The sequence below is a fragment of the Eptatretus burgeri genome, chromosome 4 (genome assembly GCF_056783735.1).
Source record: "Eptatretus burgeri isolate ZD-2024b chromosome 4, Ebu_testis_v1, whole genome shotgun sequence".
Classification (NCBI taxonomy): domain Eukaryota; kingdom Metazoa; phylum Chordata; class Myxini; order Myxiniformes; family Myxinidae; genus Eptatretus; species Eptatretus burgeri.
Window position 1 is genome coordinate 12,928,072 of NC_140964.1, and position 26,549 is coordinate 12,954,620.

A 26,549-nucleotide genomic window follows, 5' to 3' on the forward strand; every position below is an offset into this window, starting at 1 on the left:
AGCAAGAGGAAGAAGGGAAAACTCTGGATGAAACAGAAATGGAACAAAATAATGAAAAAGAGGATGAGGATCAGAAAACACATGACGTAGAAAGGAAGGGGTGGCCTTGGGGAAGTTTAATGAGGGTAGAAAAGATCATGAGTATGGAAGTGTTTTCTCTCCTCTCCCTCAACCTCTTTTAAGGCCCTGTCACACCTTGACGTTTTAGCCAGAGTATGCCGACGTATGAAAAATTTGGCGAATACGCTGGCACGCGTCGAATATGTCATGGGTATGTTTTGCATACGTTAAGAGTACGCTGAAGCACGCTGGCATACGTCGTAGTACGCCGAGCTCGTCGACAAATTTTAAGCATGCTCAAAATTTTTCGACGTGCTCAGTGTATGACTCACACGTTCCGCATACGCTGGCCATAAGAGGTAGGCACGTTATGCGATCGTTGACACACGTCGACGCACGTTACTTGAAAGTTACTCATAAGTCTAAATACGTCGAGATAATGTCGAGCATACCCGAAACTTATTTCTAACTTATGAGTAATGTGCTTTGAACCTATGTGTCACGTATCTCCAACGCATATTGACATATGTAGATGTATCTGACGTCTTCCGGATGACCACAGAACTTACTGAACGTGTTTCTAACTTACAGCTACCGTATAATGGCGTATTGGCAGCGTTTAGGGGAATTGGTATATAAAAATGGGGTTCACACAGGAGGAACCCGTCAGTGTTTCAGACTCCATGGTGAGTAGATGTCCATGTCAGTGGTATCAGTAGTAATAGTAGTAGTAGGTGAGCGTGTCAGTAGTAGTAGTAGTAGTAGGTCCATGTCAGTAGTAGTAGTAGGTGAGCGTGATGATGGATCCTCCTTACGTCTGCGTCCACGGCCACGGCCAGGAGACTTCTTTGCAGCATTCTTCGAAGTTTTCTTCAGAATGACATTGATGTTGACACTTCGATTTCTAGTGCGGTTATGATTTGAATCATCGAGCGGCAGCCTTTTAATAGGCTACGCCACGTGATCGTCGGCGATACGCTGCCGCGCTATGCATAAGTTAGACTATCGTTGGGCATAAGTTGTGAACGCCGACAACACGCTAAACGTTCATTGGTATAAGTTATCTATAAGTTATCGAAACGTTGTGTGTAAGTTAATAAGTTATGCATACGTCCAACTCGTTATGAATATGCCCAAAACTGAAAAAAACATCAATAGCTCAGCGTACGCCAGCGTTTTACATACATTTTGATACGTTGCCATACGCTGGCTAAAACGTCAAGGTGTGACAGAGCCCTTACCTCTGCCACCGAAGGAGGGCAGAGGTTATGTTTTTACCTCTGTCTGTCTGTCTGTTTGTCATAACAAAAATTCAAAATTTTCATCGCATGTCAATCTGTCTCGTTTGCTGCAGCTTGGATCGGCTCGGTATTTACTGCGAGTACGATAACTTGCGAACACTTTCAGCTATCTTCGTCAAACTTTATCCGAGTGGGATATCTCGAAGAGTTATTGATGGATTCTGACAATTTGGTGGCCAGCTTGGGTGTTTGCCAAGAACGAATTGATTCGATTGTGGTGAAATCGAGATCCAGCTCAGAATCCGAGAATTTCTTAAGTGATTCTTCACCATTGAGAGATGGGGCCCAAAAACAATATGTAGCATGATATTTTAAAAAGTTGTGGACGAGTTGTGACAAAACTAGGTCGATGAGTTGGTTCGGTGACAAAAACAAGCTGATTAAATTTTGGTTCATGTCTGGTTCCAGATCCGGCCCATCAGTGGGATACAAAACGTAAACTGTTCGTCCCTGTGGAGGTATGCTCACTACCAAGTGCCACTGTATTTGAGCTTGTACCCAGTTTATTTGTTATATTTGTAGTGGGATAAGTTTTATAAATCAAGAGGTCGAGTGTTAACTGTATAGGAAGTTCGTGACACCTCATGTGGAATATTGTTTGCAGTTTTGTTCACTACGTCTGAGTAACGACATAGCTGCCATCGAGAGGGTACAGCGTAGAGCTACTCGACTAATTGCAGGACTAGTTACTCAGTTATGAGGAGCGGCTGAAGGAGATGGGACATTATTCATGAGAAAGGAGGTGATTTTGAGGGGATTTAATAGAAATGTTGAAAATAATGAAGGGTATAAGGGAATAAGCACAGTTGTATTTTGTTTCTGCAGAATTGACAGTGATGGGAGCAGTGGCCACAGCTTGAGAGTAAAGAAGAGATTTAGGATGATGTTGAGGCAGGGGTGTTTCACTCGAAGTGTCGTTAATACATGCCATGGTCTCCCTGGAAAGGTGGTGGCACCAGAGACAGTGGATGAATTTAAACTAGAATTGGATAGGTACCAATAAGCAGTGGGGACTGGATAGTGGCGGTATACAAGTGTTTTCAGGATTACGCAGGCTTGATGCCGGCATGATGGCCTCCTCCTGCATTGAAATTCCTTGTGTGATGAGGAATGACCTGAGGTGGTGGTTAACAGCCGTTTTGAGGCCCTGGAGGGAAGAATTGGATTCACATCAGGTTAAAAGGGAATTGGAAAAATAAAAGCACACTAAAATTGAACTTGGGCATTGTACTGGTAAGATGAGCTAAATATCCTTTTCTTTCTCTGAGGATCTTTATATGTCCCTCTAATTGTTTTGGATTTTGAGGCCAGATATCAAAATTCCACAAAAACTTTTAGGGTGTCTCAAGATGCTGGTGCATTCACCAGATATTGCAGATTTTGTTTTGGATTCTAAGTATATAACACTATCAGATGATCTTGATGATAAAATAGGTATTTTCTATGAATCACCAGTATGCTCAGTTGAATAGAAATATTGGCATCTTCTTTCATGGACAATGGCTGTCATGTTATTGAAACCATCCACACAATTTGGGCACACCTCGTGGATTGGTGCTAATCCAGCTCGACAATATTCCTTGTGACTTATTGTCAGGTCAGGTCAGGCCAGATCAGATCTGTGAGTTGCTACAGGTATCATGTAAACCTGCACTAACCTGTTCCATGGTCGGGTTGTCGGCGACTAAACCGTCTCCCCCACCAGGTTTTTTTGGTGAGGAGGGTGTTTGGATATGGACACCCAGCAGGATTAAAAACAAAACCTGTCAAAGGGCGGAGGAGCTCCTTGTGAGCCAACGGCCATCCATATCTAGTGCCCAACTGTGTCTGCGGACGTCCGCCTGCAGTTGGGTTACTTCTTATTAGGAGGTTGGTGGCAGGATTTGCACTCCGACCACCGTAAAACCCTTCATTCCACAAAACATTCTCGAAGCATAAAAACATCTGAAAACCCACTCCGTGGGAGTACCTCCTGTGCAGCTTCCCTTCGTAGGGCAGATCACCGGATGACGGGATTGGGGCAAAGCCTTCCGGACCCACAATCTTTGATGATAGGAGGGAAACCACGGGGTAACATTCCCGCGTCAGATTGCGGGAGAATGTGTCGGAGTGATGCTGAGGTGTCGTCCACCAGACGGCGGTCTCCTTGGGTTAACCTGAGGCGGTCCCTTCGGGTGGGTGCCTGGAATGTCCTATCCCTAAGAGAGGATGATCACCTGTCTCTGTTATCGTCTGAGCTCAAGCGTTTGGACATCACTATTGCAGCTCTCTCTGCAGTTCAGAGACCAGACTGTGGCAAGATCATGGTGGGTGGTTACAACTTCTATTGGTCTGGTCACTCTGATGGTAACAATGCCTCGTGGTTGCCTCGTGCCTCGTGGTTGCAGCAGGTTGATCGGCATCTCAAGGAGATGGGGATGGGCCAGGCATCTGCCTGGGGGATGGCCAGACGGAGGCCCCTGGAGTACCGGCGGAAAGTGGACGCAGCGACGTGCTACTCTGGCGCATGCTCTCATACCTGACCTGACCTGATTAGGGAACTTTACATTGAGGTCGGGTGGATTTGTTTTTGGCGACGACACTTGAATAAGCTTTCTCGTGGGATCTGATGCGTTTCTCATCAAAGTCCCATTAAATCCAATTCAAGCTCTTGAGAAATGCAGATGAGATTTTTGTCATGGAAAGTTATATTTATAAAGTTCTGTGATGTTAATAATTTGTTCCACCTCTAATTGATCAGTAAAGAGCCGATGTTTGTTGGAAACTTTATTGCTTTTTTTTTTTTGAAAACAGTCAAGGCATTTGTAGGAGCTCAAATACTAAACAGATCAGGATCCAACAGGACAAAAGTAACAGTAGAGAGAGGTGGGGCACACCAGCGGTGGAGTTGAAAGATAAAATAGAAGGAGACTTGGACAAGCCATGGGTGTGGGGAGGAATTTGGGGCAGGTTGGGTGGGGACAGGGTGCATGAGGTGGACAGGATGGACACAGAAGGAACTCTCAGGAAGGAAAAACTGAAAATTTGGAAGGAGGAGGGATTGGGGGGGGTTAACGAAGGTAGAGGAGATCATGCTTTTGCATTGGGGACAAGCTGAGATGGTGGTGCACAGCTGTCTTGAAGACCTCGAGGGAAGAATGAGATTGAAGAGAATGTGTAAGTGTTGGTTCCACAGGTGGGAAAAATGAGGAACGATTGAGTGGAGGTGAGCAGTGATTCTAGATTTTGGGAGTTTCAGATTTTTTTTTTTTGGGATGGCCACAATCACATAATGAGCAAATGTTGCATGGCTAGAGAGGAGGCGGTACAAGGCAGAGAGTCCACCGACCTGACTGTGATAGCGAAGTGATAAATCCATAGACTCAGCTTCATCGTGGGAGATTCCAATAATCTTGAAAGCCTAGGTTTCCATTGCATCAAGCAGCGCAAGGTGTGAGGCATGGGCACTGGCCGAAAGCGAAGAGCAGTATTCCATCAAGCCATGGAGGAAGGCCTTGTAGGTGGATAGGAGTTCAGGAGTGCCAAGGAATGACTATGATGGAGGATGCCCAGTCGGCAGCTGGCTTTGGAGGCCAACCTTGAAATGTGGTTTGCCAAAGAAAGATCATGGCTGATCGTCAGACCCAGGAGTTTGAATGACTGAACTTCCTCAAGAGTATTGTTGGTAAAAGTAGATTGTGTGGTGGTTGGGGTGGGGTGGGGGGGGAGTGAAGTTGCCACACAGTCCTTTCAGAGAGAGATAGTGTGTGAGGATTTAAAGACATATTCCGAGTGTTTAACCATCCTGTGATTTTTGTCAAGGTCTGAAGAGAGGGAAGAGGATGCAGCCTGCTTGCCTGAATGATCAGGGATATCATGGCAGAGGATGGAGTCATCAGCAAATAGATAAAGAAGATTTTCCAGAGTCAGAGAAATCATTGATGAAGATCAGGTATCGGACTGGGCCCAGAAAACCCATAGATGAAAGGATTCTGTTGAGTGCCACACGTTGGCTATGAGAGTCGAGCAAGTCCATAATCTATGTGTGGAGTTGGCCTTGGATGCCATAAGCAGATAGTTTGGTGAGTAATGCGGGATGTCAGACTGTATCGAAAGCACGAGATAGTAGCCTAGATGCCAAACAGCCATTTCAGGGCAAAGCATGTTTTAGCGTCATGATGAAGTATTTTTTTTTTTTTTTGATTGATTCATCATCTCTGAGCTATCCTGAATCAGAATCAGCCAGGTGCTAGACTCGTACCCTTGAGGAATTTTTTTTCGAGGCGAAAAACAAAATGTCCGCCACCGACTTTCGATAAATTCTGTTTTGGGCTATATCTTCACTTCTAATGCACTTACACTCACAATTTTGGTGTCTACTACTATGTTTCATGCGACAGACAAGGTAAACGTTGATGATTCTCTCAAGATTGGACGACAACAGATGGCGGAATTTGAATCTGGATGGCCAACAAGCTTCAACAAGACACGAACCAAGAAAGTGACCCTGATGACTTCGACCAAAAAGAGCATCAAGCTGGATGGAAGGCCAGTATATGATACCGAATTGATCTACGCCCGAGTCATATGTCTCCAACAATACAGGGATATCGATATCAAGGATGTCCTCTCACGAACTGTCCCCTGTCCCAGCCAACTTGTTTGAGAGTGGTGCGATGCGGGCTCAGTCGAAAGCAATCCTGAAGACGAAACTCCAAGTTGAGCAATCAAGTCGAATCCAAGGTGTTCCAGATGCTGTCATCATCAATGGGTGCGCCATGTTATGGACTGTACATTGGCCTACAAATGGTACAGTTGAGGATTATGTGATCAACTTCATGGGAACCATGAAATACCACCTGGAGTGTTGTGACGTATACCTGATTTTCGACAGGTACATCAAAATCAGCACGAAACAAATGACGAGTTCTAGTCGCGCAGGTCATGATTCAAGTCGAAACCATCAACTCAACTTACACACAACACTTCCAGTGCAAAAAGTGGTCCTAAATGTAGCCTACAACAAAGTACAACTGATCGATTTGATCTGTCAGTATCTGATGACCCAAATTGTGGACAACCAGACCAAACTGGTGATCACTGGAAAAGATCCTACACCAGTACAAGTATGGAACAATTCAACTCTCCAGAAACAGGATCTGAAAACACACCATGAAGAAGCAGATGTCATCATAATCCATCACTTAGTTAGAATTGCGTCAGGTGTCAGTGGTGATTCACACATCAAAGTGGTCTGCGACTATACAGATGTCTTTGTCCTGTTGATTCATTTCTACCTCGAGGAAATGATGACTATGGATGTCAGCATGGAGAGTCCGTGTGCTGGGAGGGCGAACGGACATTCCCCAAACAGCACTGAAACACAAATGCATCGCCACATATCTGCCTGCTGTACATGATCTGTCCGGATGCGATACTGTCTCATATTTGTTTGGCATTGGAAAGGCCACAGCGCTGAAGGTACTAATGGGCGGACATCATCCCACCTTACTTGGTCAGCTGGAAGCAGACCAGGAAAAGATGATATCTGATGAAAAACTACCTTCATTGCTGCCTGTTATGGTTCCAAAGTTGAAGGTGATATGTCCACACACCGGTATCAGTTGTGGAAGTCTAAGATGGCCAACTCTAAGATTACCTCTGCTCCGAAATTGAAGTCGTTGCCCCCATCGCATGATGCCTTTGTTCAACATGTACATCACGCTCATCATCAAGTCATTATGTGGAAATCAGCCACTCAGTCAGACCCTCCGAACTTGGATCCCATCAAGTATGGATGGCAAGAAGGTGAGGGCGGTGCGACATTGTGTCCAACCACACTTCCACCTGATGTGTCTGCTGCACCAGTCACCATTCTGCAGCTGATTAAGTGTGGATGCTCCACCAGCCGGCCATGTTCCACCGAGAGGTGTGGTTGTGTGGCAGCACAGATGTCATGTTCGATGTTTTGCAGTTGTAATGCTGGATCAGACTGTTGTAACGAACAGACAAGGACAGTATCTGCTAATCACGACGACGATGACCAAGATTGAACATAATGTAGAATATTGCATCCTCAACAAAGTTAATATTTGTTTTCCAAAAAATAAAAGGCAATTTCAAAATCATGTACATGTACATACTTGCTTTAAGACATAACCCAAAGTCAAAGTCAACTATCCACATGTATCCAGATATATTTGTGTAAAAATCGTATTCCAATATAATCATCAATTCATTGATCATTGCAAGTAAGTTACTTCAGCTGTCGGTTGACTATTATTGTACGTAGTATTAATATTTGAGGGTTCATCAAATTTAATTTCTTACTCGAAGTGATCAGTGGAACTGAAAAATAGCCATTTTTTCATATTAAAATGGTGGCCATCTTGAAAACATGAGACAGATCTTGTATATACACCTTCAATTTTATCATTATCGGATTCCTTGACCATGAAAACATAGTGGTCGACACCAAAATTGTGTGTGTAAGTGCATTAGAAGTGAAGATATAGCCCAAAACAGAATTTATCGAAAGTCGGTGGTGGCCATTTTGTTTTTCACCTCTAAAAAAAAATTCCTCAAGGGTGCGAGTCTGGCACCCGGCTGATTCTGATTCAGGATAGCTCAGAGATGATGAATCGACCAAAAAACTTCATAATGACGCTACAACATGCTTTTCACATTTCCGCTGGACTATCAGGGTTGCAGCAGTTGCTTCATAACCCTTAAGTGGGCTCTGAATCCATTGTTTGCACCCTTTATCCATCCCTTCCCTCTATCTTTCCTTTCTCTTCTTTCCTATCTTGACACTCTGTTCAGCTTTGATGCTCAGCAAAAGGCACTGCTCCACTCAATGACATGTCATTATCCATATTTGTACCATCGCAGCGACAGTTAAACTAGTCTATTTTTTCGTTGCACGGAGAATCTTCCAAGTTCTGATTTTTAAGAACTCGTGGCATTCTCAACATCCAGTCAAAGTTAATTGTGTATGGTACACTGGTGCAAATAATGAGAAAATCCAGATTGATCAAGAAAATAATTTCAGCAAAAGCTCAACGTATGAATTTCTGACTTTTATTTTCACGAGTAGATGAAACGGGTCCCTGGTGGGTTTCATTGATGCCCAGAAAAATCATTTATGGCAAATGCATCTGTGATGAGACAGCAGTCAGGTTTGGTGTACTTCCTTCCTTGTGCTTGCCCCCTTGATGCTGTGAGTGTTTCATGGTTTTACTCAAGGCATTCCTTATTCTGATTTAAAGGGCTTTGTCACTTGTATGATGATGAGCTGTCAAGTTAGACTTATCCTGTTTCCTGGTGTTATCTGTAACTTGTACTGGTCATGGATGGCTGTTCACTGTTATTAAAGCTTTGTGATTCATTCCAACATAGATTTCTCCATTAGGCTTGATGGCTGAGGTCACCTGGCATTCAGGGTTGCAACAGTTGCTTCAGAAACCTTGAACAATTCTGCCGTTTACTCGGTTCCAATTATTATAGCTTCCCTACGATGAGTTGGCCTTGGTAAATTAATGGAAGTGCTAAGTGTGGAGTCTGTATTGAACTTTGTGAAATGAAGTTCCATCCATTGGGCGGGACCATACTCTATGCAGAGCGTTGGTGCTGCCGAAGCAGTCTCCTTGGCTATTGGGCACAATCCTGGACGGGTCGCCACTCCGACGCAGGATACCAGCATGATGACACTCGTTTTGCCGGCCTCGGAAGGATGACAGGCAGAGTCAACCCCACCTGTGTTAATTCAACAGCCGAGGGGGATTTGAACTCAGGATCCGAGGATCCCAAGCCCACCACCCTAACCATTAAGCCAACACCAGGCATAAATGACGTTGCACTTGCCAAAATGACAGCACCCATTCTTCTTTTCTTAAAGAAGGAATGCCTACTGTATTACATGTTTAACAGTTCCGATTATTCCCACCTTCTTCAGTCAACTGGGTAATGCTTTCGGCTTTCATTTTTCACAAACCGGAAGGCCAGGCTTGAAATTTGACTAAAGGAGGCAGGAATTTGGAATTTGCCCCAGGTACCAGCGATAACTCCCCTGCTCTTTAGAAAGACATGGTGGAATCGTGAACATCCACAAATGACTGGTGCTGGCTGGTGAGTCCGCTGGCTTAACATCCATCTGAGGGATGGTGCACACACAGATGAATTGCCCTGCACGTGAAACACAAGGGCAACAGTTTATAACTGGGTCGCGAATTGATCAATCGATTTTTCATGAAAACTCAGTGGTTTATAAAAACAGAAAAGGCAAAAAGAATAAGAAAAAGTTTGGAAATGCAAGCTGTAAATACTGTATATGGGATTTTAACACATTTAAAAACCATAATTGATGAGGCTGTGTGAAAGGACTGCAGGGATGGCCAAGAGGTATGCACACTTGCCTCTGCTGTCTAGCCTGGGTTTGAATCCTGACCCAGCTATAAACTGTCGTCCTGGTGTTTCATGGGCAGGGTGATTCACGTGTGTGTGTGTGTGTGTGTGTGTGTGTGTGTGTGTGTGTGTGTGTGTGTGTGTGTGTGTGTGTGTGTGTGTGTGTGTGTGTGTGTGTGTGTGTGTGTGTGTGTGTGTGTGTGTGTGTGTGTGTCATCTACGGATGGACGTTAAACGGAAATCCCGTCTGCCGGCATTGAAGATCCAACCATGTCCTTCACGAAGAATAGGCGAGCAATCTCTACGACCCTCAACAAATTCCAAATTCCTGCCCTAACCTGAGTCGAACGTCATGCCTGGCCAGCCTGTTTGTGAAAGACTGAGGACAAGCTTCCACTGGCGAACCTCTCAAGAATGTGTGGCTCAAGAATAATTGTGACTGTTAAGGTAGAAGAGGAAGCTGATGCTGTGTGAATTGTAAAGGGAATTCAATTATATTGGTGAGGAGCTTATCTGAAAAATGTGTGATCGCTAAAAGTATTCATCCGAGTTCAAGGAACTACCAGGAGATTGACATTTCCTGCAAGCTTGTATGGTGTGATTGAGTAAAAAAATCTAAGCAGGAACGAATTTATTTGTCACCTTTTGAAGGTTATCAGCAGTGTTTTAAAATGACATGTTCGTGTATGAATCTCGATTAAATTGTCTTGAGGATCGGGAGTCGTACATCAAACTTGATAGGCAGCTCGTCAACACCCGATGCTATCAATTGTATGTAAATTTGAACAGGCTGGATGTTTTTATTGAACAGACATTTAATAATTGTTTGCTACAAGGAAAAGTATCCGTCACCAATGATGGGAAAAGTTTAAGTGAAACGATCAATTTTAATTATTTCATTGACTTTAAAAAGGGTAATTGTGTTGCACTCTTGGGTTCACTCAGAGCCAAAGCTCTGAGCTATATATACCACCCACCGCAAAATGGTGGTGCAACATCTGGTGGCGGAGGTTGGATTTGTTTAAAAAAGAGGGCATTGTATTGCTATTTTAAATTGTGTGTTCTTCCATGAAGATCAGCAGTAAGTCTACTTTAATCCAAATGTTCTTGTTGATGTTAAAGATTACTGAAAGGGACACCAAAGCAACTGACTATATGGCATCAAGAAAAGTGAGATGAAAATGCAAAATATCCAATCAGCAGCTTTTCAAAACGGCAAGGAAAGCGACTTCAGTAAACGGGAGACGATGAACACACGGACAGACAGCACGGTTCGCAATGTATGTAAGATTCAACTTTGTATGTTATCTCACATTGCCATTGTTCTTCTGGGCTGACAGGATGGCCTCAAGGTATGCACACTCAGCTCTAAGATGTCTAGCTTGGGTTTGAATGCAGATGCAGCTGTGTGTCTATGTGGGTGTCCCGTCTGCTGGTATTAGTTGGTGGTTAATCCTGGTGTTGGCTTAGTGGTTAGTGTGGCTGGCTAAGGATCTTAGGTTTACTGCCACACACAAGAACAGAACAGAACAGTTGGTGGTTGTTAAAGATCCCACGGTGTCCTTCATGAAGAGCAGGCGAGCTATCGCCGGCACCATGGCCAAATTACAAATTCCTGCCATAACCAACAGAGGGCAATGCATCAGTGGCACATCCTCACCCTCAGCCAATGATGCTGCCCCGCAGCTTTGTGCTGCATACGAACAAAGAAGAATATGTTGCTGCCCGAACAGTCGCATTGTTTTTGACTTGGTGAGTCGAGTCCCTGATTTGTAAATCTCAGATTGCCCAAATGAGATGACTCGATGAGGAGCGGTCATTACCTGGCACTTTTGTCACAATATGTTTCCATTTAGTATAATCAAGGCCTGGTGATTGATCAATCCAGTTGCATATGAGCATGTGTTACTTTCTTCCCATGGCAGCTCTACTTATGATATAGTCATTGGAAAGGAATTGACGAATGAACTAAAATAATTTGCCCAAGTAGGTTTGTTCAGGGAATTCCTTCTGTTATGTCCTGTGGTGTAGTCGCTTAAGATTGAAAACATTTATTTTTATGACAAAAGTGTCAAACTTGGCATATGGCTTCTTCAGACGATTAAATACAAATTTAGAAGGGGAGCCCGGGCAAGAGATGTTTTTTGTGGTTTTTGAAAGCGAAAGAAAAATCGCGCCGGGGCGACGTGACCGCGCCCAAATTGTTCTCCTTTTTCCCGCTGGAGGATGGGACAACTTGCAACAAAATGGCGGCTTACGCGCGGGTAAGTTGGAAATTCGAAATTTTTCTAGATCATTTTTGCTCAGAATAGGTGACTAACACGACTGTATCGTGACATTTGTCAGATTTTGCAAATTAATAAACATTCATTTTGATAGATTTGGAATAATCTGGTCACTCCTTGCATCCTGATGGGTATTGTGTTGCTTTTATCACAGACTGCTGCAGCCCACAGTGCCATCCATCATCAGTCGGTCTCCCCACACCCTAGGCCGTGAATTTTAGGCCTGTTGCGGAGAACACTCCTCATGAAGTATTTTCTGATAATAGCATTTTTTTTCTACTAAGTTATCACGCAAATTTAGTCTGAGTTTCTGACCAATTTCATGCCATGAAAATTACGTGGGCCGACCTACCAAAATGTCTGTCTGTTCGAAATCAAGTTGCTACCGTTTTACTTTTGTAAAATTTCTCTATGATGCTTCATTGACTTGTAAACTTTGCGAATGTAGATTTTAACCCTGTGCCAAATGAAGTCACAAAAGGCCTCCTGTTCAAAAATGATTCATGAAAAGACTTTCACAAGCTTCTGAGTCACTGTCCGGATCTAGTTCTATGGGTCGCCTTCGGAATAGGAAAGAACTTTACGTACTACAAAGTCAACGACATTTGTTCGGAACTTGGATATCGTGCGTCCCGGTGTCTACCAATATTCCACAGCTTGACTGGTTGGGACACCACGTCTGCCTTCATGGGCATTGGTAAGAAGACGGAGTACAAGGTATGGATGGACTTTGACAAGTGAATGATGCGTTCATGTTGATCTCCGATCACCCGTTCTGCAATCTTCACACAAATGAAGCTCCTTTCAAACTTATTGAGCAATACGTAGTCAAGCTGTACGATCGATCCAGTACCTTATCGTCAGTCAACGCCTGCAGAAAAGATCTCTTCTGTCATCACGATAAATCCTCGTTGGATCGAATTCCGCTCACACAGGTGAGCTCCAATATTTTTCAGGGTTTGAGAGGTTGACTGTAAAATCGGAAACGAATCCTCAATTAAAATGCTTTTTATCCAACCCTGAATTTTGGTTGAAGCACATGTTCTAATCTGAAACCTTGACTACATATTCCAGGATGCCTTGGATCAGCATCTGAAGTGGGCAGTCGATCAGACTGGAATATGGACATGCAGCAAGACCATGCCATTACTTCCGTCGACAGCAGAATTAGGGCGGCGCAAAGATGGGATTCGATGGTACCCAGTGTGGATTACACTACCACAAGTGTCAGCTGCTTGCCAAGAACTTATTAATTGTGGCTGCAAGAAGCCGTGCAGGACTTGCAAATGCATAAAGTCCGATTTGCCATGCAGCGCCTTATGCAAGTACCCATGCGATGTGTAACGTAGGCGAATTCACACGCTGATGAACGGCAATATCCAATCAAACCCCATCGTTCACCGATACCAACGGCGTGCACTATGCATTTCATTTGAAATTTATTCAACAAGATAGAATACTTTGACATTATCTACAAAATGCATAATGTAAAAAAAGGTTGCGTCAACAATTTTGTGACATACGTCACCGTTACACCACCGAAAAGTACTTTTTGTGAAATCTGGGGTTCGGTTGCCATGGCAACAACGAACAAAATCTGCCATAAAATCGTAATTTCAGATGGTTTTTTTTTCTCCAAGAAGTTCAGGAATCAACAAAGGTCAATATGGTGAAGTTTTTCAGAAAATCAATTTCAAAAAAATTACAGTATAGACTATATAGATGTTCTTGTTGCCGTTTCCCCTATATTAAGTTTCCCACCATTTTAAAGCCATTTTGAACAAAATGCAATTGGGTGAAATAATTTATAGTGAAATTTTATTGTATATCACTCGAAACGTTTAAACAGACGTTAAAATCGCCGTTTCATCAATATATATTCCTTTTATATGGTGATGCATGCCCTCCCCTACCCCCCAATGGCGGCAATCCCGGAAAATGGCTGCCGAAGCCGAGCCATGAGTGGCCTACCCGGGCTACCCTTCTAAAATCGTTCAGTATGGTCACAGGACGCCGGATACCAAGATTGGTACTTTTGTCAAAAAAAAAAATGTTCTGCTATGTTTTGGAGTTAAGGGATTCCACTACTGGGGTTAATGGTTGCCCCTCGTCCAATGAAGATCCTCCTGTAAGTTTGGCATGATTCCATCCATCGGGTGATTATCCACTTGGTTCCCAATTGACATTGCCTTTTACAAGACTGATTTTTTTTTCGAAAATCTTTGGAGTCAGACCTGTTACAATGTCGTCATGTTTCTTATTTTATTTTTAATATCCATGAACAAATCAAAAGCTGTGAATGAATCAACAAAGTGTTCATTTGTCATGCAAGTACAAAATGACTGATTTGGTAAATGTTATGTATCATAGCATCGCCAATGCACTATTTTAATGTTATTAAGCATTTCATGTCATCCTAAATCTTTGGTCAGTGCTGTACTTCTTCTTCCCACGAATGCAGCATGTGAGGCAGTGGGGTAGCATCATTGGCTGAGGGTGCGACTGTGTCGCTGATGCAGTACCCTCTGCCGGTTATGGCAGGAATTTGGAATTTGGTCATGATGCCGGCAATAGCTTGCCTACTCTTTACGAAGGTCACCATGCGATCTTTAATGTCCACTAACAAATTCTGGCAGAAGAGAATCCCATTTAACGTCCAATCGAGGGACAGCACACATTTGGATGAATCACCCTGCCAGTGAAGCACTTGGATTGCAGTTAATAACTGTCGGGATTTGAACCCAGGCGAGACGGCTTAGATGCAAGTGCACATACCTCTCGGCTATCGCATCAACCCAGTGCTGCGCTGTCAGAGTTGGTGTGCCAATCCTCATGTTGCATATATGGTGTTAACTTGTTATTGCAGTATACCTCGTATGCACCTCTTCACTTTCCTCATTTTACTCTCATCTACCCTCGATATCTTCAACTTTCTCCCTGTGCTCCTCTCTCCATTTTCATTTTTCTAAGCACCTCTCCTCCCCAAACCTTCAGTCCCTAACTATGGTGAGTTATTGCGTGGTTGCATCATCATTAGTAATGCCTGTTCACCAAAGTGATGCGAGAGGCTATTATTATCTGTCAGTGAGTTTGTGAGTGTACATGCAGATCTGCTTCTACATTGATCATTCATTCTCAGATCTACTGGAATATATATAGCTTGGCGAGGTCTACATTTTGAAATCCTTCGTCTTGTTGACTTTGCAATGGTCCATGGCAGTTTTATTTTGCCATTGAGCTCATCATGGGAAATCGATGACACGTTCCTCATATTGCCACCAACCTTGGCTATTCTAACTCCTCTTGTCGCGTCTCGGGTGATCGCCCCACAGTATGTAGCATGTGATGCTAATTATCAGTTGCCTCTTGGAAATGTATGGTACATTCTTTGCCTGTCTACATTTGCATAAGCTCCATTTTTTTTTTTTTTTTTTTAATGGTTGATATCTTTTTCTCTTCTTGAAGGAAGGATCTGTGATCTTATCACTGAAAATTCTTACCTTTTACCCAGAGTTCCAAATTTTCTCTGCAAACTAAGCTTTACTGCTGTTGCTTTGCTTCTCTTCCTCCTCATTCTCAGGCTCGTACTCATCCTCACCCTCATTTTCTCCTCCTACTAATGTTAGCAGACGAGGCACCAATCTTAACACCCATTTGAAGGATGGCACACTTAAAGATGTAACACTTTTCCTGCGAAGAAAAAAAATTCATCTGACAGTTTACAGTCTTGTCTGGAATTCAGCTCAGACTAGACAACCCAAAGGTAAGTGTTCGACATCTGCACCATCCCGTCGGACACAATTGCATGCATTATTGTCCAGATTCATCTTGATTGCATCGTTTCAGTTAATCCTCTCAAATTTTTGTCCACCTTCCTTCCGACGAGGTCAGAGATGGGGGATATTAAAAGTAGGTCCGTCCGACCGACCGATCGTCCGTCCACGTACATTTGTGTACGCGACATTTCAGAAAACGTTGAACATTTTAGCTTTCATTTTTTTTCAGATTCCGCATGACATTATCTCAACCTGACGATATGATGGCTGTGATTGGCTGAATTATGTTGCCATGGCAACCTTCTGTCACATGGTTTGTGCATGTGATATTTAAAAAAACTTGGCTTCTGTATTTCAAGATTTAGCTTTCATATAACACATCTATTCCTCCCACTATCCAAAAGGCAGGGGACCTAGAGTATCAACTCCTTGTTGACTTTTCATGATACAGGAATTGAAATTGGGAAAACTGTTCTTCCTTTTCTTCTTGTTCCTATTGTTCTTCTTCTTCTTCTTGTTTTTCTCCTCCCAAAAGGTTTGATCACTGAAATTTGCACGGAACCAATTTGTCGCACTGATTAGGCTAAAAATATATATGCTCTTTCCAGATGTGATGCTTGGGAGGGAAGTTTATGGTTTGCAATTGAAATTATTTGTCTTCTTTTGACTTGTTATTCTCTTTTGTCTTCTTCATCCATTGTTCTCTTTTGCTTGTTACCTCCTCCCACCGAAGATTAATTATGTTTTGACCCCTGTCTGCTGTTTGTTTGTCTGTGAACAGGATATCTCAAAAGGTTGTGGACAGATTTGGAAGATATTTGGTGGACAGGTTGGGTGTATGACGAGGACGAATCGATTCGATTATGTTGAAGATCCGGAGAGGAGAATTTTTAATTTTTTTAAGCGATTCTTCATCATTGAGAGATAGGGCCAAAAACTAAATATATCACGACATCTCAAAAAGTTGTGGACGAGTGATGACAAAACTTGGTGGATGAGTTGGGTAGGTGACAATAATATGACGATTAGATTTTGGTTCAGGTCCGGATCCTGATCCAGCCTATCAGAGGGATACAAAACATATACTGTTCAACTTGGTGGAGGCATGCGCACTACTGAATGCCATTGTAGTTTCTCTTGTGCTCATTGCAATTTTATATCCTGATCTATTCCCTTGATTTGTTTTTAACAATGTTATGATTTCACCTTTTGTCTTCCGCGTAGCGGTTATGGACGTTTTTGGTATGCACAGCATTTACTTTTGCTTCTCCATTTTTAATTTGATTTCCTTATGGTTATTTATTCTTTACATGTGCTTAGCCAGGGGTCATTTATTTCTTAAAGTATCTGAGAATGTCCTGCAGCAGATGAAAACAGTGTTGGTGAATAGTGGTAGGAGGAACTAATTTACAGTATACACAGTACCTACAGAATGTCGAAACCCCCTTTCAAAATTTTCATCTTTTCTTTCCTTATAGCCTGGAATTAAATTGCATTAAATCAGACTTTCTCCACCTTTATTTACACATCATAACCCACAACTTCCGAGTGAAAAACAAATTCCACAAATTTCAGAATATTAATTAAAAATACAAAACAAGAATATTTTGGTTGGATAAGTGTCCACTCCCCCTGAGTTAATACTTGGTGGAAGCACCTTTGCAGCAATTGCAGTTGTGATTGTCTGTTGGGATAGGTCTCTACCAACTATACACACCTTGATTGGGAAATATTTTCTCATTCTTCTGTGCAAAGTTGTTCAAGCTCAGTCAAGTTGCGTGGGGAGCGTTGATGGACAACGATCTTCAAGTCGTGTCACAGTTTTTCCATTTGATTTAGGTCGGGGGCTCTGACTGGGCCACTCAAGGACATTTATCTTTTTGTTCCTTCGCCACTCCAGTGTAGCTTTGGCTGTGTGCTTCGGGTCATTGTCATGCTGAAAGGTGAACTTCTGTCCCTATTTCAGCTTTCTTACGGAGGGCATCAGGTTTTCCTCTCAGATTTTTTTGTATTTTGCTCCATCCATTTTCCCTTTTATCCTGACAAGTGCCCCAATCCCTGCTTATGAGAAACATCCCCATAACATGATGCTGCCACCACCTTGCTTCACAGTAGGGATGGTGTTCTTTGGGTGATGTGCTGTGTTCGGTTTGTACCAAACGTCACGTTTTGCATTTAGGCCAAAAAGTTCCATCTTGGTTTAGTCAGACCACAAAACTTTTTGACACATGGCTTCAGAATCTCCAGTGTTTTTTTTTACATACCTCAAACGGGACTCAAGGTGGGCTTTTTTGAGTAATAGCTTCCTTCTTGCCACCTGATTGTAGAGGGCTTGTGATATTGTTGTCACATGCACAGAGTGACTAGTCTTTGCCATAATGGCATGTAGCTCTTTCAAAGTTGTCATTGGCCTCTTGGTGGTCAATCCGCATACAATCAGTATGCGGATCATAACGGATGATCCGCTGTGGCGACCCCCAACGGGAGCAGCCGAAAGAAGAAGCAGAAGAAGAGGTAGGTTGGGGAAGGAAGACTTGTTTACATCACATCGTGCTTGTACATGAACGAAAGAGTACATATGTTTGGAAAATGTTTTGAGAATACAAGACTGAATGCAGAGTAAAGTTCAATATAAGTGATCCTGTACTCATTTTGATACTCCTTCCAATTAAAAAAAAAAGAGAGAAAAAGTTGATGCTCCATATGCAAGTCAATAATATACATTACTAGCAGGGATACCCGTGCTCCGCACAGGAATCCCGTGGATGATGGCGGGTCTGAAGGAGTACATGTCACAGTTAATTGTAAAATTGTAGAGGCTGCCACCATTATTATTTTTTTTCATCACCACTATAATATTATATTTTACCCGCCATGTTTTATATGCAGAAGAGTCGAGTTCAAAAATGTTAAGATTTATTGCCGCATCAGATAAAAAACCATAATGCCTCAACAATGTGAGGCTGGTTTCATGTCGTCATTTGCGACTTAATTAATTCTCATTCTTTAGCAAATTCCGTTGGTCCCATGTCAATCTGCTGTACTTGGAAAATTAACGTTACGCAATCAGGTGATGACGTCATAATTCGGAAACCGGGAAGTCGGAAGTCATTGTCTTCAATTGACTAGCATTATTTTTTCATTCTATTGCAAATGGCGTTGGCCCCATGTCAATCGGCTGAACTTGAAAAATTAACGTTATGAAATCAGGTGATGTCATAATTCGGAAACCGGAAGTCAGAAGTACAATTCTTTTACATCGGGACACTCCCGGGTACATGTTCTGTCAACATGTGAAGTTTGGTGAGGATCAGTCCAGTACTTTTCGTGCACATAGGTCACAGACACACAGACACACACTTTCAACTATATATATATATATATATATATATATATATATATATATATATATATATATATATATATATATATATATATATATATTGTTACGAATTTCGGTCCGCCCGGAGTGCGATCGGCCACGTAGCTCAAATCGTGACCGCGTCGCCCACCGAACGACAATTCAGTCGTCACCCTCCTTGGAACTATCGCGAGGAGCTAGTCACGGGTGGGTCTTTCGACCCCACCACAATCGTGCCAATCGGCCACCCGCGCAGGATAGGGTTGTTCGTCAAACTCGACTTACCGAAGTACCTGCGCGGGTAGTTAACTGGGCGATCGTACCTCGCCGCTGGCCGGCCTAGGACACGAACCGCTTAAGCGGTCCGTTCCGTGCTTCAGTGCTAACCGAGCGGTGTTATCGCCGGCCCCGACGGAGGTGATTATTTACCGGGTGCTTTCACCCTTCTACCAATTCCTTCCGTGATGCAAGATGGAACTTTCAAACAAGGGAAAGGATGCAACAAAACGGGGAACAGTTCGACAAGCACATTTATTGCACACTCATACATTTATTATACAAGTACATATGCAGTCAGGAATGCAAAACACTAACATGCACGGATACAGAACAAAAGCAAAGCAAAAGGTGCTACGACCGTCTATAAGCAATTATGTATCTGTTTGTTTATATAGACCTCGCGTTTATATAGACCGAGGGAGGGGCGTATATGCAAATTTCTGGATCACAGCGGGTTCGGAGGCGGGGCCACACCACCCGATGCTCAGCCATTGGGCGGATGAAAAGGGGGCGTGAAGCATTCCTGATCCGCTTTTCGAGGCGAAAGGAACGCATTCACAACCCATGGTACGACGTGTAGTAGAAAGGCGGAGGTGGTGGGAGTTTGCTGCGGTGGTTTGGGAAGGGTGTTGGTGGTGGCGATTTGGTTGCTGGTGGGCCTCGTTTGAGAATGGTGGTGAAGCGATGTTTGCGGGGTGGAGTTGTGGAGGTAAAGAGGTGAAGGTGGTGCTTGTTTGGTGTAGTTGTTTGGGGGCGTTGTTGGTCGTGGCGATTTGGTTGTTGGGGGATGATTGGTCCAAAATAATGATAGAGTAAAGAAAAACGGCTATCTCAAAGGATCGCAGCCCTGTGAACACGGAAATGCCCTCTAAACAACGGTGGGGAAATCTAACTACACATATACTTATCGTCATAACTGATCTGAGGACCCTTTATGGTGTATTGCGAATTTCCACATCTGTAACAATATATTGTTGCGAATTCGCGCCCGCCGGCGTGCGAGCGGCCACGTAACTCGAATCGCGGCACGTCGCCCACCGGACGGACAATTCCGTCGTGACCCTCTCGGACTAACGCCGGGAACTAGTCACGGGTGGGCCTTTCGGCCTCACCACGATCGTGCCAATCGGCCCCCGCGTGGGATAGGGTTGCTCGCCAAATTCGACCTACCTAAGTACCCACACGGAGGGTAGACCGGGCGATCGCACCTCGCCGCAGGTCGACTTCGGACACGGGCCACTTTAAGCGACCCGTTCCGTACTATCGGGATAACCGAGCGGTGTTATCGTCAACCTCGACGGTTCCGATTAATTGTCGGGCGTATTTAGCCCACTACCAACCCTTTACGTGAAGTAAGATGGAGATTCAATTAAAGAAAAGACGAAGCGAAACGGGAAAGACAGTTCAACATAAGGCACATTTATTCCGCGGCAAACGGAAAGCACACATATACAATTACAACAATTATGCACCAAAAGCAAATGTAAAAGAAGGAACACAACAATTATGCACCAAAAGCAATTGCAACAAAAGAAACACAATGCAGATCTACTACCGACTACGCGAGCACACGGCAACACTTACACAGTTTTACTTTACAGACGGCGCCGCCAACACATATACTCAAACGCAAAAGAAAAGGGGCCACGCTCAACTACAAGGGGGCAGACGTGGTCTGTGGGCGCGAGACCGGGCAGAGCCTACCCGTCTTGTGATGAGCCGCAAAATGGCGGCGGCGCCCCGACTCCGCGCTCCTCCGCGGGCCTTGCTGGCACTGCCTGGAATGGGGTGAGAACGGGGCCCCCTTTTCGCACTATCTCAGCGCGGGGGGGGGGACAATGGGGGGGGGGGGTTGTTGATGCTCTGGGGAAAGAGGATAGCTGGCTTGCTTGGGTCCCGCGACGAGCGACTCCACTGCGCCCTCGACCGCGTTCCCGGCTTCTCCTCTCTGCAGCTCCCCGACAGACTCCGAACCCCGACAGACCGACTCTCCTCTAGACCCGTCTTGACTGCTGCTGCCACACTTCGCCGCTGCCACAACTCGCCCGAGCCCGAAACAGAAAAACCTCTACTGACTCAATTCGCCCCGCGCTCGGCGCTTTTATAGTGCGACAGGAGAACCCATATGCAGATTTTCGGATCAGGATGGGCTCGGGGGCGGAGCCACGCTCGCCCATTGGACGGAGGAAAAGTGGGCGTGAATCATTCCTGATCCGCGAATTTGCATATATCGATTCTACTCCGACGCGCCTGGAGGCGGGGCCAAATCGCCCCGTGCTTAGTGATTGGAGGGATCGGAAGTGGGCGTGAATCATTCCTGATCCGACTTCCCCTCGGAAAGGCCGCTTTTTGCACCCGCTGCTCGGCGCGCGCCCCGCACGAGGCCAGGACAGCCTGACGCTCTGCGTTCATAAGCGGCGCGGCAATGGCGGCAGAAGGAGGGAGGAGAAGTGAAGGTGGTGGAGGGTTTATTGTGGCGATGATGGCCATGGCGACGCTTGGAATGGCGGTGATGCGATGGTTGCGAGAGCGAGTTGTGAAGGTAAAGGCCATGGCTGTTGGCGTTGTTGTTGTTGTGAAGCGGCGTTGCGGTTGGTGGTTGTGTGATGGCGGTTGAGACGTGGTTGGTTCAAAATAAAGATAGAACAGAAAAATGGCTATCTTAAAGTGCCGCAGCCCGAATGAATGACATTTATTCCCTCTAAACAACGGGTTTGGGCTTACTACACATGTACTTACAGAGATATCTCACCTACGGGACCTGAATGGTGGTTTGCGAATTTCCTCAACCACAACAATATATTCACACGGTATGATGAAATGGAATACAGCATAGTGTAGTATACTGTATGAGCGCTTGTGAGTGGACCATTGTGACTGAGGCACCGCAGCCTGTTCCAAGCTCCATTGCGGTTCTGTACGAAGTTCCGCATGGACGGCATGGCAACAAAAAGGCAAGCCACAATGAAGAACACCAAAACGACAACCATAAAGGTGGCTGATGAAGGAGCATTGATGCAATTGATTAATAGTGGATGGAATTCAAGTTCAGTGGAAAATTAGCAAAATTCAATTCAAAAATATATCAAGCCAAAAAATTACAAAATGTCAGTCCATGCTTTCACAGCTAAAATCAATATATATACATATATATATATATATATATATATATATATATATATATATATATATATATATATATATATATATATATATATATATTGTATTGGTCTGTTACTCGATGAATCTTTAAATTTCTTGTTTACAGCACAGACATTAGCATACATGGACGAGGAAGTTAAGTAGACATTCGACAATTTATGGCAACACATGCAAGTGCTTAGAGCAAGATGACAGTCTGAGTCGCAGCAAATGAAGGGATGTGAAATGAGTTCATCAAGACAGAGCATGAAAATGATCAATATAATTTTCATGTGACTTCGTGCATCACCTTGTAGTTCTTGTAAGTTTTTGATCGAAACCCCTTTCCTCCCCTCCCCCATAAATACACAAAGTGCAATAGCAAAACTGTAAAGCATGGGCATCTTGTATACAAATATATTGTATTGGATACTCACAAACCTCTGCCAAAGGCTGTGTATATTACAATTTGCAAAAAAAAAACCCAAAAACATGTTTATTCATTGAAGTGTAAACTTTATTACCCCACGTGCATGAAGGGAAAAGCGGAGTAAAAGGGGAACCCGAGCGCTCAGCCCACCTCGACGCTAATCTATCCCTTGATACCCGACAAAATAGACACGATGTGTCTTTTTCCAATTTCCGAATAATGAAGTACTGTATTTTCCGGTGAATAAACCACACTATTTTTTGTTGTCAAAAAAGGTAAAAGTTGGGGGTGTGGTTAATAGACCGGAATAGAAAATAATCAGTCTTAAAAACGACCATTGCTGAATTTCAATTGTACTCCAAATGAACACTTTTCTTTTAGCAGTCGGAACGGATGTTAAGCTCAAGTCCGCCATTTAAATTTTGAAAATCAGTTCAGGTTTAGAGGTTTTGCACAGCGTTTTATTAACCGTGTGCAGAAATCACCAGATTACTTCATGTTATCATGCATTCTATCCATCAAGATATCAAGACGCCAAATTCACCACCGCGTTCAAACTCTCCATCTGCCTTTCTGCAGAAGAGTTTGGGAACCGCGAAGCTGGGAGGCGATTTGGCATGGAAGAATCCGTCATTTGGTGCTGGAGAACAAGCAAGGCAACGATAGAGAAGATGGCAAGGAAGGAGAAGGCACTGAGGGGAAAGTTAGCGAAGTGGCCACAGCTTGAGGAGAGTCTCGTCACTTGAGTCAGGGAGAAGAGAGCAGAAGGTTATGCCATCTCAACACTTGCTCTCAGGCCGAAGGCAAGGATGATGACATTGGTGACTTCACGGCCAGTATGTCATGGGCCTACTGGGTCATGACATGCCATCAACTGTCGGTTTGACGCTGCACACACATCTCCCAACATCTAACCAATGATATGGCTGATAAGACGACACGCTTCCAGTCCTACATAATCAAGCTTCGCTGTGAGCATGAATATCCCCTTAGCAGGATCGGGAATGCCGACCAGACCCCCCTCTCCCTAACAGGTGACGGGGACTTGCTCTACCATGATTCTGACAAGGAGTTACGTGCCGTCTTTGAAGAGGAAAGCATTGATGAGAATTTCCTCGGGTTAAGCTGAAAAGCTTCATCAAGCCCAAACGGCCCTTTCCAGGGCCACAAATCCACAACAAATATGTATGATACCGATATGAATCCCTTTTCTTCATTTTTATAACAACAAAAAAATCGTCTTTATAATATTAAAAAATATGAAAGAAAAATGAAAACTTCTTGGTATCCTCTCCTCTCTCTTGAACTTTTTGAAAATGAGAATAAGACTGTTGGACGAAATTGAGCGGACATGGGAGTAAGCATGTTGATACCTCCGTCGCTTTGTTCTGTACAAAGTTAATGTACAAACGTATCTGAATCAAAGTAAAATGATTGATATATTCATTTCTTTTGAGGGTGAAAATCATGGGTGTGGTGTATACACGGCCGTGGTTTATACACCGGAAAATACAGCAGGTAAATTTGCGATTAAAAGTCGTAATCTTCTTATTCAAATTTGCCATGACGTCACATCAGGAAGTTGACCATCGTATCCGTACCGTCTCCCGGTTATTTTGCCATATGATTACACTTAAACGGCGAATAATTTTCCATCTGCCAGAAATGTGCCGAGTCGATGCGTCCTTGGTGCTTGTAGTAATACAAACCGAGATGGTTTCAGGCTACACCAATAGTCGAAAGACCCTGAATTTGCCAGAAATTGGACCATGTTTGTCCAAACTACCCGTGTGGATCGGGCCTACAAAATATTGGCTTTTGTGCTTGGAACGTTTCACAGAACATTGTTATGAAACAACAGAGATGGCTAGATCTTGTGGTTATCCACCATAAGTGAGTGGATGCCAACCCCACGATTAAGCGGAAGAAGCAGTCGTCGCTGGAAACTGCAACAACAGCTCTACCCAGCTACCAGCACATGCACATAGACATTTTGAGCAGTGAATCAAACACCTGTTGCCATTGTCCGTCAGTTACGAGAAGAGCACCTGAAACTAATCATCTATTTTCAACACAAATTTCGACAAATCAAATGAACCACTGTCTATTTATAGTGGAGAGAAAGTATGCATCATCGACTCCTCCGAGAGGATTTGACCACGGACGATAAAACTTTCAGGGTCCCCCCCCCCCCAATTCAACCCCACCACGATCTCACACCCACCCCACCACCACCACACTCACCCCCTCCCCTGTCCCTCCACAATCCCCAATCAACCATCACCCCCACAATACCCGCCACCATCACACATCCCCTTCCACCATCCCACAACCCCCTCCTCCCCACCAACAAAATCAGCCATCACCCCCCCCCCCCAACACCCACCACCATGCCACACCCCCTCCACCATTCCCTCACAATTCCCCATCAGTCATCACCCCTCAATATCCACAACTACTCCACACCCTCTTCACCTTACCACCACTACCTGCTCCACTGGGGCAGGACCTTGGCACTGCACAGACACTGAATCACAGCACGAACACGAAACAGGACCACGGCGCGAGCACGACACGGCACCACGGCGCGAGCACGACACGGCACCACGGCGCGAGCACGACACAGCGCGAGCGTGACACGGCGCGAGCACGACATGGCACAAACAAGGCACAGCAACACGACACGGCTCCACGGCGCGAACAGGACACGGCACCACAGCGCAAACACAACACGGCACGAACAAGGCACAGCACCACGGCATGAGCAAGGCACAGCACCACGGCGTGAACACAACACGCCTCCACGGCGCGAACAGGACACGGCACCACAGCGCAAACACAACACGGCACGAACAAGGCACAGCACCATGGCGCGAACATGACACGGCTCCACGGGCAAGCACGAAACGGCACCACAGCGCGAGCACAACATGGCACCACAGCGTGAGCATGACATGGCACCACGGCGAGAACGCGGAATGGCACCACGAAGTGAACATGAGATGGCACCACGGCGCGAGCACGACACGGCACCATGGCGCGAGCACGACACGGCACCATGGCGCGAGCACGACACGGCACCACGGCGCGAGCACAACACGGCATCATGGCGCGAGCATGACAGGGCACCACGGCACGGCAACACGGCGAGAACGTGGAACGGCACCACAGCGCGAGTGCAACACGGCGCGAGCATGACACGGCTAGACAGCGTGAGCATGACACGGCACCATGGCGCGAACACGACACTGCACCACGGTGCGAGCACCACATGGCACCATGACACGAGTGCGACACGGCGCGAGCACGGCACGGCTCCATGGTGCGGGCACGACACGGCACCATGGCACGAGCACGGCACGGCACCACGGAGCGGGCACGGCACGGCACCACGGAGCGAGCATGGCACGGCACCACGGCGCGAGCATGGCACGGAGCGAGCATGGCAGGGCACCACGGCGCGAGCACGGCACGGCTCCATGGTGCGGGCACGACACGGCACGAGCACGGCACGGCACCACGGAGCGAGCACCG

The 26,549-nt window shown here is 44.9% G+C and overlaps 1 protein-coding gene across 6 annotated transcripts in view; it reads left to right on the forward strand.

The window, feature by feature from the left end:
• The window catches only part of LOC147027498 (uncharacterized), a 504,607-nt gene that overhangs the window by 21,196 nt on the left and 456,862 nt on the right, over positions 1-26,549 (forward strand). The gene's annotated exons all lie outside the window — the stretch shown is intronic.